This window comes from Meles meles, chromosome 3 (genome assembly GCF_922984935.1).
Source record: "Meles meles chromosome 3, mMelMel3.1 paternal haplotype, whole genome shotgun sequence".
In the NCBI taxonomy this organism is placed as follows: domain Eukaryota; kingdom Metazoa; phylum Chordata; class Mammalia; order Carnivora; family Mustelidae; genus Meles; species Meles meles.
Genome location: NC_060068.1, coordinates 52,989,611 through 53,002,493, shown reverse-complemented (window position 1 = coordinate 53,002,493; position 12,883 = coordinate 52,989,611). Strand labels below are relative to the sequence as shown.

Genomic DNA, 12,883 nt, shown 5'->3' with positions numbered 1-12,883 from the left:
AGTAGTCCAGAGGCAGGAACAGAGGGGTACAGAGACAGCAGTGCCATACCGCTGAATGGCTTACTCATTTTATCTCAGTTTTAGGAGTAAAATGTCTGTTTCTTTAAAAAAAAAAAAAACCATGCTGGGCAGAAAAAGCAAGAAATATGGTAGTTAGATATCTACCCTCTAATAAATACAAAATAATGTTAAAATTAATGTCAAATCTCAAGCTGATTTAAAGATCCTACAGTGGATAAAGAGCTAACAAACGTCTCCTTTTCTTTTTTTTTTTTTTTAAAGATTTTATTTATTTATTTGACAGAGAGAGATCACAAGTAGGCAGAGAGGCAGGCAGAGAGAGTGAGAGGGAAGCAGGCTCCCTGCCGAGCAGAGAGCCCGATGCGGGACTCGATCCCAGGACCCTGAGATCATGACCCGAGCCGAAGGCAGCGGCTTAAACCACTGAGCCACCCAGGCGCCCCAAACATCTCCTTTTCTGAATGAGAAGTTGACCTTTGGTTAACTTCCTAGATCTGTTCCCCTAAAAGGGTACATTAACCATGTTACTTTAAAGTAACACTGCTTTAAAGTAACATTGCTTTAAAGTAACAATGACAGCTAATTGGTAGATAGCAAAGAGCAGTATAAATACCTGATGGGGATACCACTGCTTTGGATTCCTTCAGTGCAGTCATTCTTGTAACTAGCCATGTAACTTTCAGGGATGCTAGATGTTATGCCTATTGGTCATTCCATGAGATAGTAGTTCTTGGGAGTTTGATGTTTCTAAGCCAGGGCAGTGCCCATAACCATGCTATGTGGATCTCATCTCCTTGCACTTGAGCTTCATCTGGTGGTAAAAGAAAATGCTTCCCTGACTGCTGGGTGAGCTGTGGCATGGAGTGCTACAAGCTCTACAGAAGAGGACTGCCTAACACTGTCCCCTGGCGAGCTGAGGTTCCCATCCTCATCATTCGGAATAGACCGTGCCAATGGTGGTCTATGATGGCTTAATGTTAAATGTTTAGTTGCACATAGTAAATCCTATGGTAGGCAAAGCATCTACGTGTTTAATTTTTAGTGTTTCTCGTGGTTTTAGGTCTATAATCCAGGACAAATAGCATATTGCTAAAGTCATGAACTAATTAACTTTAGCAACATTTTAATTTGTTCCTCCATTCAAGAATTTTTTAGAAGGTTCATTAGTAGCCGCTCTGTGATAAACAGACTGTAAAGTAAGAAGACAAATAGGAAATACAATGAAGTGGCCAGTGTGGTTATCAGTGGAGTTGGCTCTATTTGAGATCTATTTCAAGGGTAGAGCTGACCTGGCTCATTAATGGATGTGATGAGAGGTATGAAGAAAAGTGAGGCATCAAGGACATCTAAGTTTCAGCTGGGATAACAAGGTGAACAGTGATGCCATTTACTGAGTCAGAGAAGACCAGCAGTGGTTATAAAGGAGCGATAGAAACGGGGGTGATGAATAACAGCCTTTCTACTCTGCCTTTAGATGAACCCACTGAAAAGTAAGTAATTCCATTCGGCAGTGTGGGGAAATGATGCTTTGAGAAAAGTGATAATATGGATCCAGTTTTATAATCGGCATTATAGACTTAATTCCTTGTACAGGAAGTGGGGATGAATAAAGAAGAAAAGGTAGGAAAGGCAAAACACAGCTCTAAGTGTGCAGCACATCATGTGTTAAATTGAAACAACCCCAAAGTTCAACTTCCTTCACTGTTCAAGGAGAAAATCCTTCACTATGTACTTCAGGATAAAGGATTTGCAACTATATGGTGCTTGAGAAATATGCTATTGCTGTAATTTAACTCACTGTATGTGGGCTTCAAGATGCACAGTGGCATTCCAAACCAACTTTTAAAGAAAATTGCATGGAATTTTCAAGACATCAGGAGCGTTCTTTAAAGTTATGCAGAGAAAACGGATTTTTGATAGTTATGAATTACATTTAGTGCTGCCAGATTGCAGGGAACACTTTCTGCCTCAGTATGGTTAGCATTACTGTTGACAAAGTTTTAATTTAAATTTTTAAGGATTTAAATGGAAGAATATAGGTCACTGAATTTTCATTCATTGTGTAAGCATTACTAGTGGCAGAAAGCAAGCTTTGTTAGTGAGGGTCCAATTTTGGCCCGGGAGTCCATCTTTTCTGTAGTAGTTAGGAATTGAGTATGTGTTAGTGAGAATAATTTGGCTCTCAGTCAGTCAATCAGTGGACTGAACACGCACAGTTAGAATCCCGCCTGGCACAGAACAGAAGCATGGTTCAGAAATATTAAATGCATTTGTGAGACAGACTCAAGTCCACACAAATCATATATTACAATCACAAGCTGGAAGGGATTCGATCTTTCCTAGCAGGTTGTAGATTTAGATAGATTTGTAATAGTCAGAAAATACCCTACACAGCCCCAAAGTCTAATTCTACAATTTTCAACTGGTTTCCTGAAGTTGAAAAACAGAGGTAAATATTTGTAGAGCCCACTGCATGTAAAAAATGTTTTCAGGAGCCTTGCCATATCCAGGAAACCAAAAGAAATTATAGTAGATGTCCAATTTAAATGTTGTATCTTAAAATAACAAATGTAACAGTATATGCTGTATAGGCTATTAAAAATAAAGACCACTTCCTTGAATAGAAATTTAAAAATTATATTTTTTCATAAATGTGAAAGAGTAGAGTAAGTTTCACAGCAACAATCTAGCAAAAGGATGAAGTATGTGCTGCATGAGAAAAGCAGCATATTGTAGAAAGGCACAGCCTCTCATGCCTTTGTGTGTGTAGTTGAGAGGGTCTTTCCTCGGGTCTATGCTGTTTGGTGTCTTATTGTCCTCAAGGGCCACCAGCCCTAGAAGGGCTGTCCTCAAGGGCACCAGCTCTAGAACCCATGTTTTCCTCCACAGAATGATAATATGATGGATAACACTGACATGTATGGCACATACTCAGGAGCATTCCCTAAGTTATTCCAGCCCCAAAATATTGCTGAAATAAAAGAACATGACAGAAATTTGGGGGGAACATGCATATGGAGAAGTGGTGACTGGCTTTCATAATAACACATTTCACAAGCATGTCAATAATGAATAATACTATACTGGTAAATACCGCACACCAAAAGCTGTGACAAGAAAGAACCCACAAATTATGTGCAAATTTCAACATGCTTGCTAAACTCACCCCTCCTGCTGCTCAAGAAAATTCTACCAGAATCCAAGTGACTTTAAGAGAAGAAATTATTGAATTTGTCCTAATTTATAATTCTTTAGAAAGTAAATCACTTCCAAGCCTTGAATGTAAGGTGTGCTGTAATGGCAAAGTTGAAAGTGAATGCTTTAAAGGATTTCATGCAATTTCTTATGTAAACTAGAGCAGAAGGTATGATTCTCAGAAAAAGCCAAGATACATTTGCCTCAACATAAAATAGGACTGATTGAATTTCAAAGTCTTCGTTTATTTTGTAGAGCTGAAATGTTAAGTTCCTTATTGCTGTTCAAAATTGGCTTGAATCGTATTCTATTATATATGTGTAATTATAATATATATATTATTCTCATTCATTTAAAAGAAGTTTTTGGTTACTATAGGATATACAGGATTTAAAATTTCAAATATATTCTCCTCAAGCACATTCAGAAAGTGTCATTCTGGATGATTTCAGCTTGGTCATGAGCAGCTTCATGTACAACTGTCTTGTCCTCAGTATACCAGAGAAGCATCTCTGGACTTCAGATCTCAAAAACGGACTTCTCAAAGCTGACTTCAGAGAGATTCTCAAACAGACAGAGGGCAGGGAAGGGGCTGGAGCCTACTAGGCTATTACTGTGATTTTAAATCTAGAAGAAAAGAAGAATCCTTTATGAGAGGAAATAAAACACCTTCAAAGCAAAACTGCTTTCTTGGAGAAGCTCCTAGACATATATATATGTGAGGAAAGAGATAGTAGGAAGGAAAAAAATTTCATCTGAGAAAGAGAGACATGATTAAAAATCATCATTCAATCATCAAACAATACTTAGCTAGTTTTCTATGTAATTTTTTTCTGCTTCTAAGAATTATTTACCATATAAATATATCATGGCAAGCAAATTTTACATTCTATCAGTATGAATGTAGTTCATTTTGATGGATATATATACATATATATATCAATTAGAAAAGTACCATAACTCCCTGAAGATAGACAGAATTTTCTTTTGTTTACTTCTTATTTCTAATTCGTAAAATCTCTTTTTCTCTGCCCACACTCAGTCATTCCTAATGAAAGACAAGTCGCTTTCAGGTGTTCAGCACACACTGCACACAGACACACATAGGCTGGATCAGCCACGTCAACTCAATACAATTGTTTGAAAAGTTGAAAAGTTCAAACTATTTATTTAATGTCATGCAGATAAACCCAAGAAAAGGAACACATTTGACAGATAAATTTTAGGTGACTGAATCTTAAAATCCCAAGGAAACATATTAGGATAAGGGTTAAAATGAATAGTTTAATATATAAATTGAAAGTACATTTGATTTACCAAATTAGGAAATTAACAAAACTACCTTTTTTGCCTCTGGAGAAAGTTCCATTTAGTATCTGTCTAAGGTGAAATCAATCATCAGGAGAATCTCTTTGCTTCTCTTTCTCCCAAAGATATAAGATGGAAGCACTACTAATCCCTTATTTCACAGATAATAAAAGCAACATGCAGGATTTGATGAGCATGGGAACGTTGGCACCTTCTACCTCAAGAAGAACAGTGACCATTTTGTATCAAGGAAATCCATCTGTTTTCTACTCTTGAGCAGGTCATTGACTGACAGATATAGTTCTTATCTATACATCGAAGAAGCTGAATCACAGCAGTTCAACTGCTGGTCATTCTAGTAAGAGATGAAATCAATTTAGTGAGAGTACAACAAGCACTATAAATGCAAAATGCATTTTTCACTGTAGGACAAGAAAGTCTGAAAGCCCCTGAATGAAATTATATAAGACCATACAGTTTGAACAGTTTTCTACTTATTTCCAAATGGATCCAAGAGGTCCAATTTTAGCCCTTACTTAAAACAAGTGCAGAAAATCAGAGACAAATAAAATCAGAAGGAAATTTCCAAAAAGCTGATGGAGTACCTAAAATGTAAAACTACTTCTCCTTCCTAAGTCCCACTCTAACTTCTCCAAAAGCAGAACATGCCTGTAAGATTAAGAGAGTGTCAGATATAAGGGACTAGAAGTTTCTAGTATGTAGGAAATCCCTAAATGAGGATGCTTTAAAACTCAAGGACTGATATCGCTGAATTGTAATGGGAGGATTGGATTTGTGCTGAAATATAGAGTTTTTAAGCTGGAGGAATAAAAGAAAATACAGTGATATAAGATTCAGAGTGCAACAGACTTTAAAGGAGGAAGTTCTCTAATTAAAGAAAAAGGGGGGAAAAAGCCTAATTCACTCAAAGAACCAGAGTTCTTTAGAAAAGCAGCTGATGCCATGTCTCTAATACGAAATGCACAGTGAGCCTGTTGTATCTTGACATAATCGTTCTATATCAAAAAGCACACAGGAACAAACTTGCAAAAGCTTCCACTACCAAAGGCAGGGCAAATTGAGTATCAGTAAGAAAACAACTGCAATGAATTGCTGAGCTTATAATGATAATGCAACAACAATAACTCTTCACAGGTTATGTTTAGAAGAAGATGGAAACCTAACTAATATTTTGAAAGCTGGTCAATAAAGAAAAAAAATAATGTATTTTGCTTTTCTTTCCTATATTAATTGAACTCAAGTAAACCAAAAAGTCAATAACAGAAAGCTGCTCTTAATATACGGAAGTCCTACTAATAAGTGGAAAGAGAAAGACCTTCTATAAAGTTCAATTACTGTTAGTGCTAGTGGATATAATGATGTGAGCCTACCTAGTGACAGACATACAGTAAAATCAATTATTTTAATGTTCAATTTATATTTTATTATGAGCATTACTATCACTTTCTAAGGGGAAACTTAATAAACATTTGTTTTGTTTTGTTTCAAAATAAATAAATGACAAGTATCTTAAGTACGCTAACTGACCAGCAAATCATGAAAAAGATTTAGTCAAACATCCGCTGAGGAGGACAAAACCATTTCAAAGAAAGGGTAAAACCCTAAGAAAACACTTGTAAGTGGAGGATATATGGTTTGATGCTTTAGAAGGAAGAGATGCAGCTCTTGGGTTTTCCTCCCTTTCTACTCTTACCTTTCATGATATCTGAGAAATATCATGAGCTGCTCTAAAATTAAGAGCATAGAGGAGGTAGAGAGCAAAGCCACACCAAAGAGATTCCGTTCTGACTTTTCAGAGAATATTATTTTTTTTTTTTTAAAGATTTTATTTATTTATTTGACAGAAAGAGATCACAAGTAGGCAGAGAGGCAGGCAGAGAGTGAGAGAGAGAGAGAGGAGGAAGCAGGCTCCCCGCTCAGCAGAGAGCCCGATGCGGGACTCGATCCCAGGACCCTGAGATCATGACCTGAGCCGAAGGCAGCGGCTTAATCCACTGAGCCACCCAGGCGCCCCTTCAGAGAATATTATTGGAAGAGGCTCTCCTTAAGGGAAGAAAAGTAACGGGCACCTGAGACAGATGATGACACTGAGGAACTTCTGAGCTCAGGTTCACGGTAGATGAACTTAAAGAACAGTTGCTTACGTTTTTGAGAACGGTACAACTGCATATCTCTAGAAATAGCTGTACTTTTAAAAACTGCTATGAAATTATGTCATTTAATGTTGGCTAAAATTGCTTTCAAAGGACTACTTCAATGAAGAAATTATTTCTATATGAAAAGCAGAGACATTTGGGGAGTTATCTGCACATAATTCAGTAAACGATTTACAGTAGGAGATTTTAGTTCTAGCTTTGCTTAACTAATTAAAACTGTCTGGGCTCAACTTTATTCTCTATTTTAAAAAATCAATAATATTTCTGCTTCCTTCATAAATTTTGGGGGAAAATTTAGAAAGGAGATGTAAGAAAAATTTTTATCCCTGAAGAATTATAGACAGTTTTGAAATTATTAAGAAAATATTTGTTGAATACATGAATACACATTGAACATCATGAGAGTCTCTACCTTCTGGCTAGGGAATGTTTAATCACAGCATGCAACTGGTATTTGGTGTCGGCACAACAAAGTTATAGTGAATAAGCACATTAAACCTATTAAGTTCTATAACGATATAATTAGATCTTAAGGGGTAGCTGCTTTGTGACATTGTTTTTTATACACAGATTGACAAACATGGTAGCACAGGATTCAGTTATATTTTTTAAGCTCTGAGAACTGGGAAAATCTAACAAGGCTGTCTAGCAATAAATACTTGTAAGCACATCACTGACCTATGAGTGATTACGCAAGAGACTGACATACCATTGAACCCATACCACATCACTACTCAAAAACTATGTGAACCTGAGCCTTTCCAGGCCTCAGTTTCTATATCTGCAGGCCTAAATTTAATAGTACTGTCTAAAGTGGGGTGTTAAGGGGATTAAATAAATAATACCCACAGAAAACACCTAAAAAATATTAACTATTTTATTATTATGATTATTGTCATGAAAGTTTACCATTTGATTTCCTTCAATTGAACTGGATACTTGACTACTTAGAACTCAAAGTAGTGTTTCCTTTTATATATGTTAAGTGAAGTTGTTACCATGGGAATGGTGAATAAGACAGGAAAAGTTGAGATGAAAGTTGGAACTTACCCTGAATTTTCAACTAGAATATTTTCATAAGGTTTCTTCAAAATTTGCCCGTGTGTGCACGTAATCACTTTGGATGATTTCTGTTCTTTCTTTAGATTAACCAACGCATACAAACTCATCCATTCAGACACCTGTTCTTGCTCTGAGCCTTTCCTAGGACTGTACAACCTCAAATGCCCTTCCTTTTCATCTCTGTCCTCCCATGCCTCTTCCACCACAGATGGTTCCCCAATGATTTAAATCTCTGATGATCTGCCCTCCTGAACCACTCTATCTTAGAGGGCCCATTTTTATATTTGACCTCATCATATTGTTTAAAATGTTAGGAAACTTTTCACTGCTTCTATCTCCTTTCTCAACATAAGAGTGTATACTTTCTATCCATCTCCATATTCTCCACACCACCCAGGCAGTACTTACACAGTAAATATCTGCTGAATGAAATAAAACACAAAACCAGTCCAGAATAAATCACAGGATTAGAAAGGAATTTAAATATCATATAGGTCAATTCCTTACTCAATGCTTCCATCTTTCCATATTCTCCTAAAGAGATTATCTCAGCATAAATAATTCTTTTTAAAGATTTTTTAAAAGTTATCTCTACACCCAATATGGTGCTCGAACTCACGATCCTGAGATCAAAAGTAGCATCCTCCACCGACTGAGCCAGCCAGGTGCCCCTCAGCTTGAATAATCCTTGTAATAGAGAAGTCACTACTATTCAAGACTTCTATTTTGAAGAAGTTTTGTGTTGTTTTTTTTTTAAGATTTTATTTATTTATTTGACAGAGAGAGAGATCACAAGTAGACAGACAGGCAGGTGGGGGGGGGGCAGGCTCTCTGCTCAGCAGAGAGCCCGATGTGGGCCTCGATCCCAGGACCCTGAGACCATGACCTGAGCTGAAGGCAGAGGTTTAACCCACTAAGCCACCCAGGCGCCCCTTGAAGAACTTTTAACATCAGGAAATTGTTACTGGTGTAGGATGTAGGATTATTGCAATTATCTTGGTGTTCATTGCAGTCCCCTTTAGATCTATTAATCGCTGATAATAATCAATAATAATTCTATTTATAATACAGCATGGTGCAAGGAAAACAAATGCTTAGTCTGCATACTCAAGGACACAAAGCAATGAGGGTTAAAGATGAAAACTCTGAAGAATGACTGTGATTTGGGACAAATTTCTTTTACAAGATTAATCTTAAAAACAGTTTATTAAAATTAAATACTACATTTTACAAATGCTAAAAGTGAAAAAAGTTGGAACATTAATATTTCACTTAATAATTCAGTTAAATATAGAAATTTAGTATTTATTTATAAAAAATTAATAAACTAATTTAGAGCAACAACATATAAGCATTTGGAGTTATAAGAAAATTTAGGGGTAATCAAATAGAAATTGGTCTGTTTGTGTTTTAAATGTAGGTTACAGGTTTCTTAATTTAAAAAAAAACAAACTGATTCCATTATAGATGAAGCAAGAGTTCATCTTTGAATTGGTTATGGGAGTATTTTCTTGAAGAAATGTCTTTTAAGTCCTTCCCAAAAGATTTGAGATTCTGTGGTCTATTATGGCAAGCCAAAGTGATAAACATTATTATTGCTCAGCCTTTTATTTCAGGGTTATGTAGCTGTGGTCTTAGAATGACCTAGGAACTGAGGAAGAAAGTCAACAATTTCTTTGCTGCTAAGCAAAGAAAAGCATTTAGAAAAAGTTACAATTAAATACCAAATACCAGCTTTGCGCAGTGGCAGTATCGTAGCCAATGAGGTTTATCCGAGGCGCGATTATTGCTAATTGAAATACCAAATACCAAATTTTTGGTGAGAAATTATGACCATTGCTGAGAAGAAAAAAAGGATATAGTATTTGCTAAGTACAATAGTAGGCATATCAATCTAGTAGTGAGAAACTCCAGGAATAAAAATAGAGAATTAGAAGTGAAAAGAAATAACCCTTAAGATGGACATATAAACAAGAGAAATTTGCAACAATAGAAGATTTAGCAATTTAGTACTATTTTGTTAGAAACAATAAAAGCTATCTATATTTAAATGATAGAACGGAAAAAAGGCATGAATAATCAACAGTAAACAATAAGACATTCTTTTTTACTTGCAAATGTATTTTCTAAAGTTCTTCTCTGTCACTTTACAACTATTAGAGTTATTCCTGCTGACAAAAGGAGCTGAATTTTACCCAGCAATCTTGGAACAGTTTGAAATACAATTTGAAAATGAAAAAAAATGTAAAAGGAAAAACCAGGAATTTAATTTTAAATGGAACATCATTGTATGTAATGCATACCTAATAATATGAAAAATAATATAATATATATAAAAAGAGCAAAATTATTTTTGGTATGAGCCTTTCTCTTGAATAATTTATCAGTGTTGGTTTGATAAGAAAAGATGAAGGACTCTTGATACGAGCATAATCCGGAATGCTTGTTAGGATTTCTTTTTGTTTCTTCAGCGTGCTTATTTATTTTAATAATGCATCCAGGATCCTAATTTGGGTTAACTAACAGATGAAGAGATCTGGTTGCCCAAGAAGAGATAGGGAATGTACAACCTATAAATCTTTCAATAATGTTAGAAGGTCAACAAGGCTGAGGTGAGATGTGGGTTACAACAAAGAAAAGATTAATGTCAGCAGACCACTCCCTGCTATTCTTCTTGTCTGGAAGACGGAGATGAATTACCCCATTTTTTTTTTTTTCCTTAAAATGAGCAGGTTATCCCTGTTCTCTCAATCCCATCCGATTGAAAGCTCTGGGAATACAGAAAGTATTTATAGCCTGCATCGAGAACAGACCCCAACACACAGTAGGTGCTGAATCCGTCTGCTGACAGAATGAATACGTATCATGTCTGTTGCATGGCAGACCAACTGAAATGACATCTCAAATAGATAACCATGGCAATAGTGACATCCTTGACTTGGGAGACCTTTTGCTAAGCAGACCAATGGCAAGCAGAGTAAGAGGCAACCAAAGACTGCCCTGGAGCACGGCCCGTGGGAGTGACAGAGAGCCCGTGGAGGGGCACAGAGTGAGTCTGTGGGTTGTCAGTGACCTTGTAGGCCACAAATATCAGTCAGCAGTTAAGTGTTTACAGTCCTCTGTAATTAAAGTTTATTTGACAACTTGAGAGGTAAATCAAAAGATACCCTCTAGAGTATATTTCTAGGGGTCTCAGGAGTGGCTGAAGTCAAAGGAAATATAACAACCCAGAAGGAAACCTAGGTCCTTTTTACAACTGCTCCCTGACACCGGGTCACACTGGTAAAACTCACTCTGGAGATATCAGGGGAGGCAAGCGCTTTATTCATCCATCCCATTTATTACACTTCCTGTTCTGTGCCATGCAGCCCCAGACAGACTGGCTCTGACCTCCACAGGCTTGAAGGATACATGTCACTTTTTATTCCTCGTCTTCCTTTCAACCCCAAGGATACAATTTTCCAGAAGAGGACTTTCAACAGAAAAGTATTTGAAGGCAAGTGGAGAGGTAGGTTGAAAGCTAGCTGACAATTCTCGGAACAAAAGAAAGCATAATGGGAGCCAAGAGAAAATTATCCAAACAAAAATAAAGAAGAGATGCCTCCCCTAAGATGGGGAGGCAAATGAAAGATTTTAGCTTTCTGCCGCAACTTTCCCTTTGCTCCCTACTAATAAGAATCTGGCTTGGATAGCTTAGGTATAGAAGTCAACGAGACAAGTACAGACGAATACAGGTCAAACTTCTAGATCATGATTCGCATAGACAGGAAAGCCACACTTGGAGAGGTTTGAGGGAAGAGGGGGAGGTAGGAGAGGAGGGGGAGGAGAGCCGATTCTTCTTTAGAGAAAGAGACGATTCTATTATATTAAGAACTGCCAATTAATGAGTACCCACTATGCCATGAGGCATGACGCAGATGTTTTAAATTCATATTCACTACCTTTTATGGTACCTTTTATTATGTGCTTAACAGATGACAAAACTAGGAGCTTAAGTAACTTGTTCAAGGTCATAAAGAAAAAAGAGGCAAAACTAGATTCTAACCTAACTCTGTCTCCTAAATTTGAGTTTTTCCCCACAATACTGCCTATATAACATATATTTGTTCAGTGACAGAAAAGTGACGATATTAGATTTCTCTTCAGGGAGCAATTTCCCAAGACTGTATTTTCCGTTTAGCTGGCTTGAATTATTGATTTGTTTATAATTGCCATCCTTTACCATAAAGATCTATGTTCAGTTTGGGGAATAAGAAGTCTATTAGAATGATAGTTTTCTTCATGACAACTATATCATATGTCAATTAAAATGAACATAACTTCATAACAGCCTGGCCAGGTGTTGCTACGTACTATAATAACACATTCAACATCTGTGAGAATCTTGACAAAAATTACAAATGATACAGCCAGGCGAGCTGCTGTTTCTGAATCAATGCATTCTGCAAAAACTTCAAAAATTTCCGTATACTATAATGAAAGCATGTACAATCACAGCACCACAGAGGGAGGAGGTGAGGACAAGACTAACTAGCTCGAATATGACTAAAGCAATAGGAAGCAGAATTCTGGAGTAGTCTCTCAAAGGATGAAACTCCCCCAGTATCAGGTGTACAACAAATCTTACAACTTTTCAGTAGCCTCAATAATCTAAAAGTTCTACAGAATATATCTTTACTTATCCAGATAAAGAAGAAAACAGGCATCTGTTTTTCTGTCTTAAAATTTATAATTAACACAGGGCAAAGGATCACAGCCAGCCTTCCCCAGCAGAGCAGTTACCTCCAATAACATGCCGTTTCTCTGGTTACAAATGAATAATCCTTTTTGCTGTCTTTTTTGACAAAAATTATTCATGTGTTATTGGCATGTTACCAGGGGAAAAGAGCTGAGCTGAGCTGAACTTTCAGTGATTTTTTAAAATGTTATAATCAAATAGCAATTATACTACAATCTCATAAACTATCGACCTTTACCCCTCCTTCTCAATTGTGCCCCAACATTTTGAAGAACAGAATCAACAGATGAATACTGGCTTTCCATGAACCCTCTGAATACCTAAAACCAAAAGAAAGATGGAAGAGAGATGAGGTGAGGCAGAGAGCTTAGAGCTGACACAA

General features: G+C 36.7%; 1 protein-coding gene and 1 pseudogene across 1 annotated transcript in view; one reads left to right on the top strand and one right to left on the bottom strand.

Annotated features, from left to right (window-relative positions):
- Positions 1 to 12,883, bottom strand: part of FBXL17 (F-box and leucine rich repeat protein 17) — a 512,415-nt gene that overhangs the window by 148,264 nt on the left and 351,268 nt on the right. The window lies entirely within an intron of this gene.
- Positions 9,496 to 9,598, top strand: LOC123939411 (annotated as a pseudogene).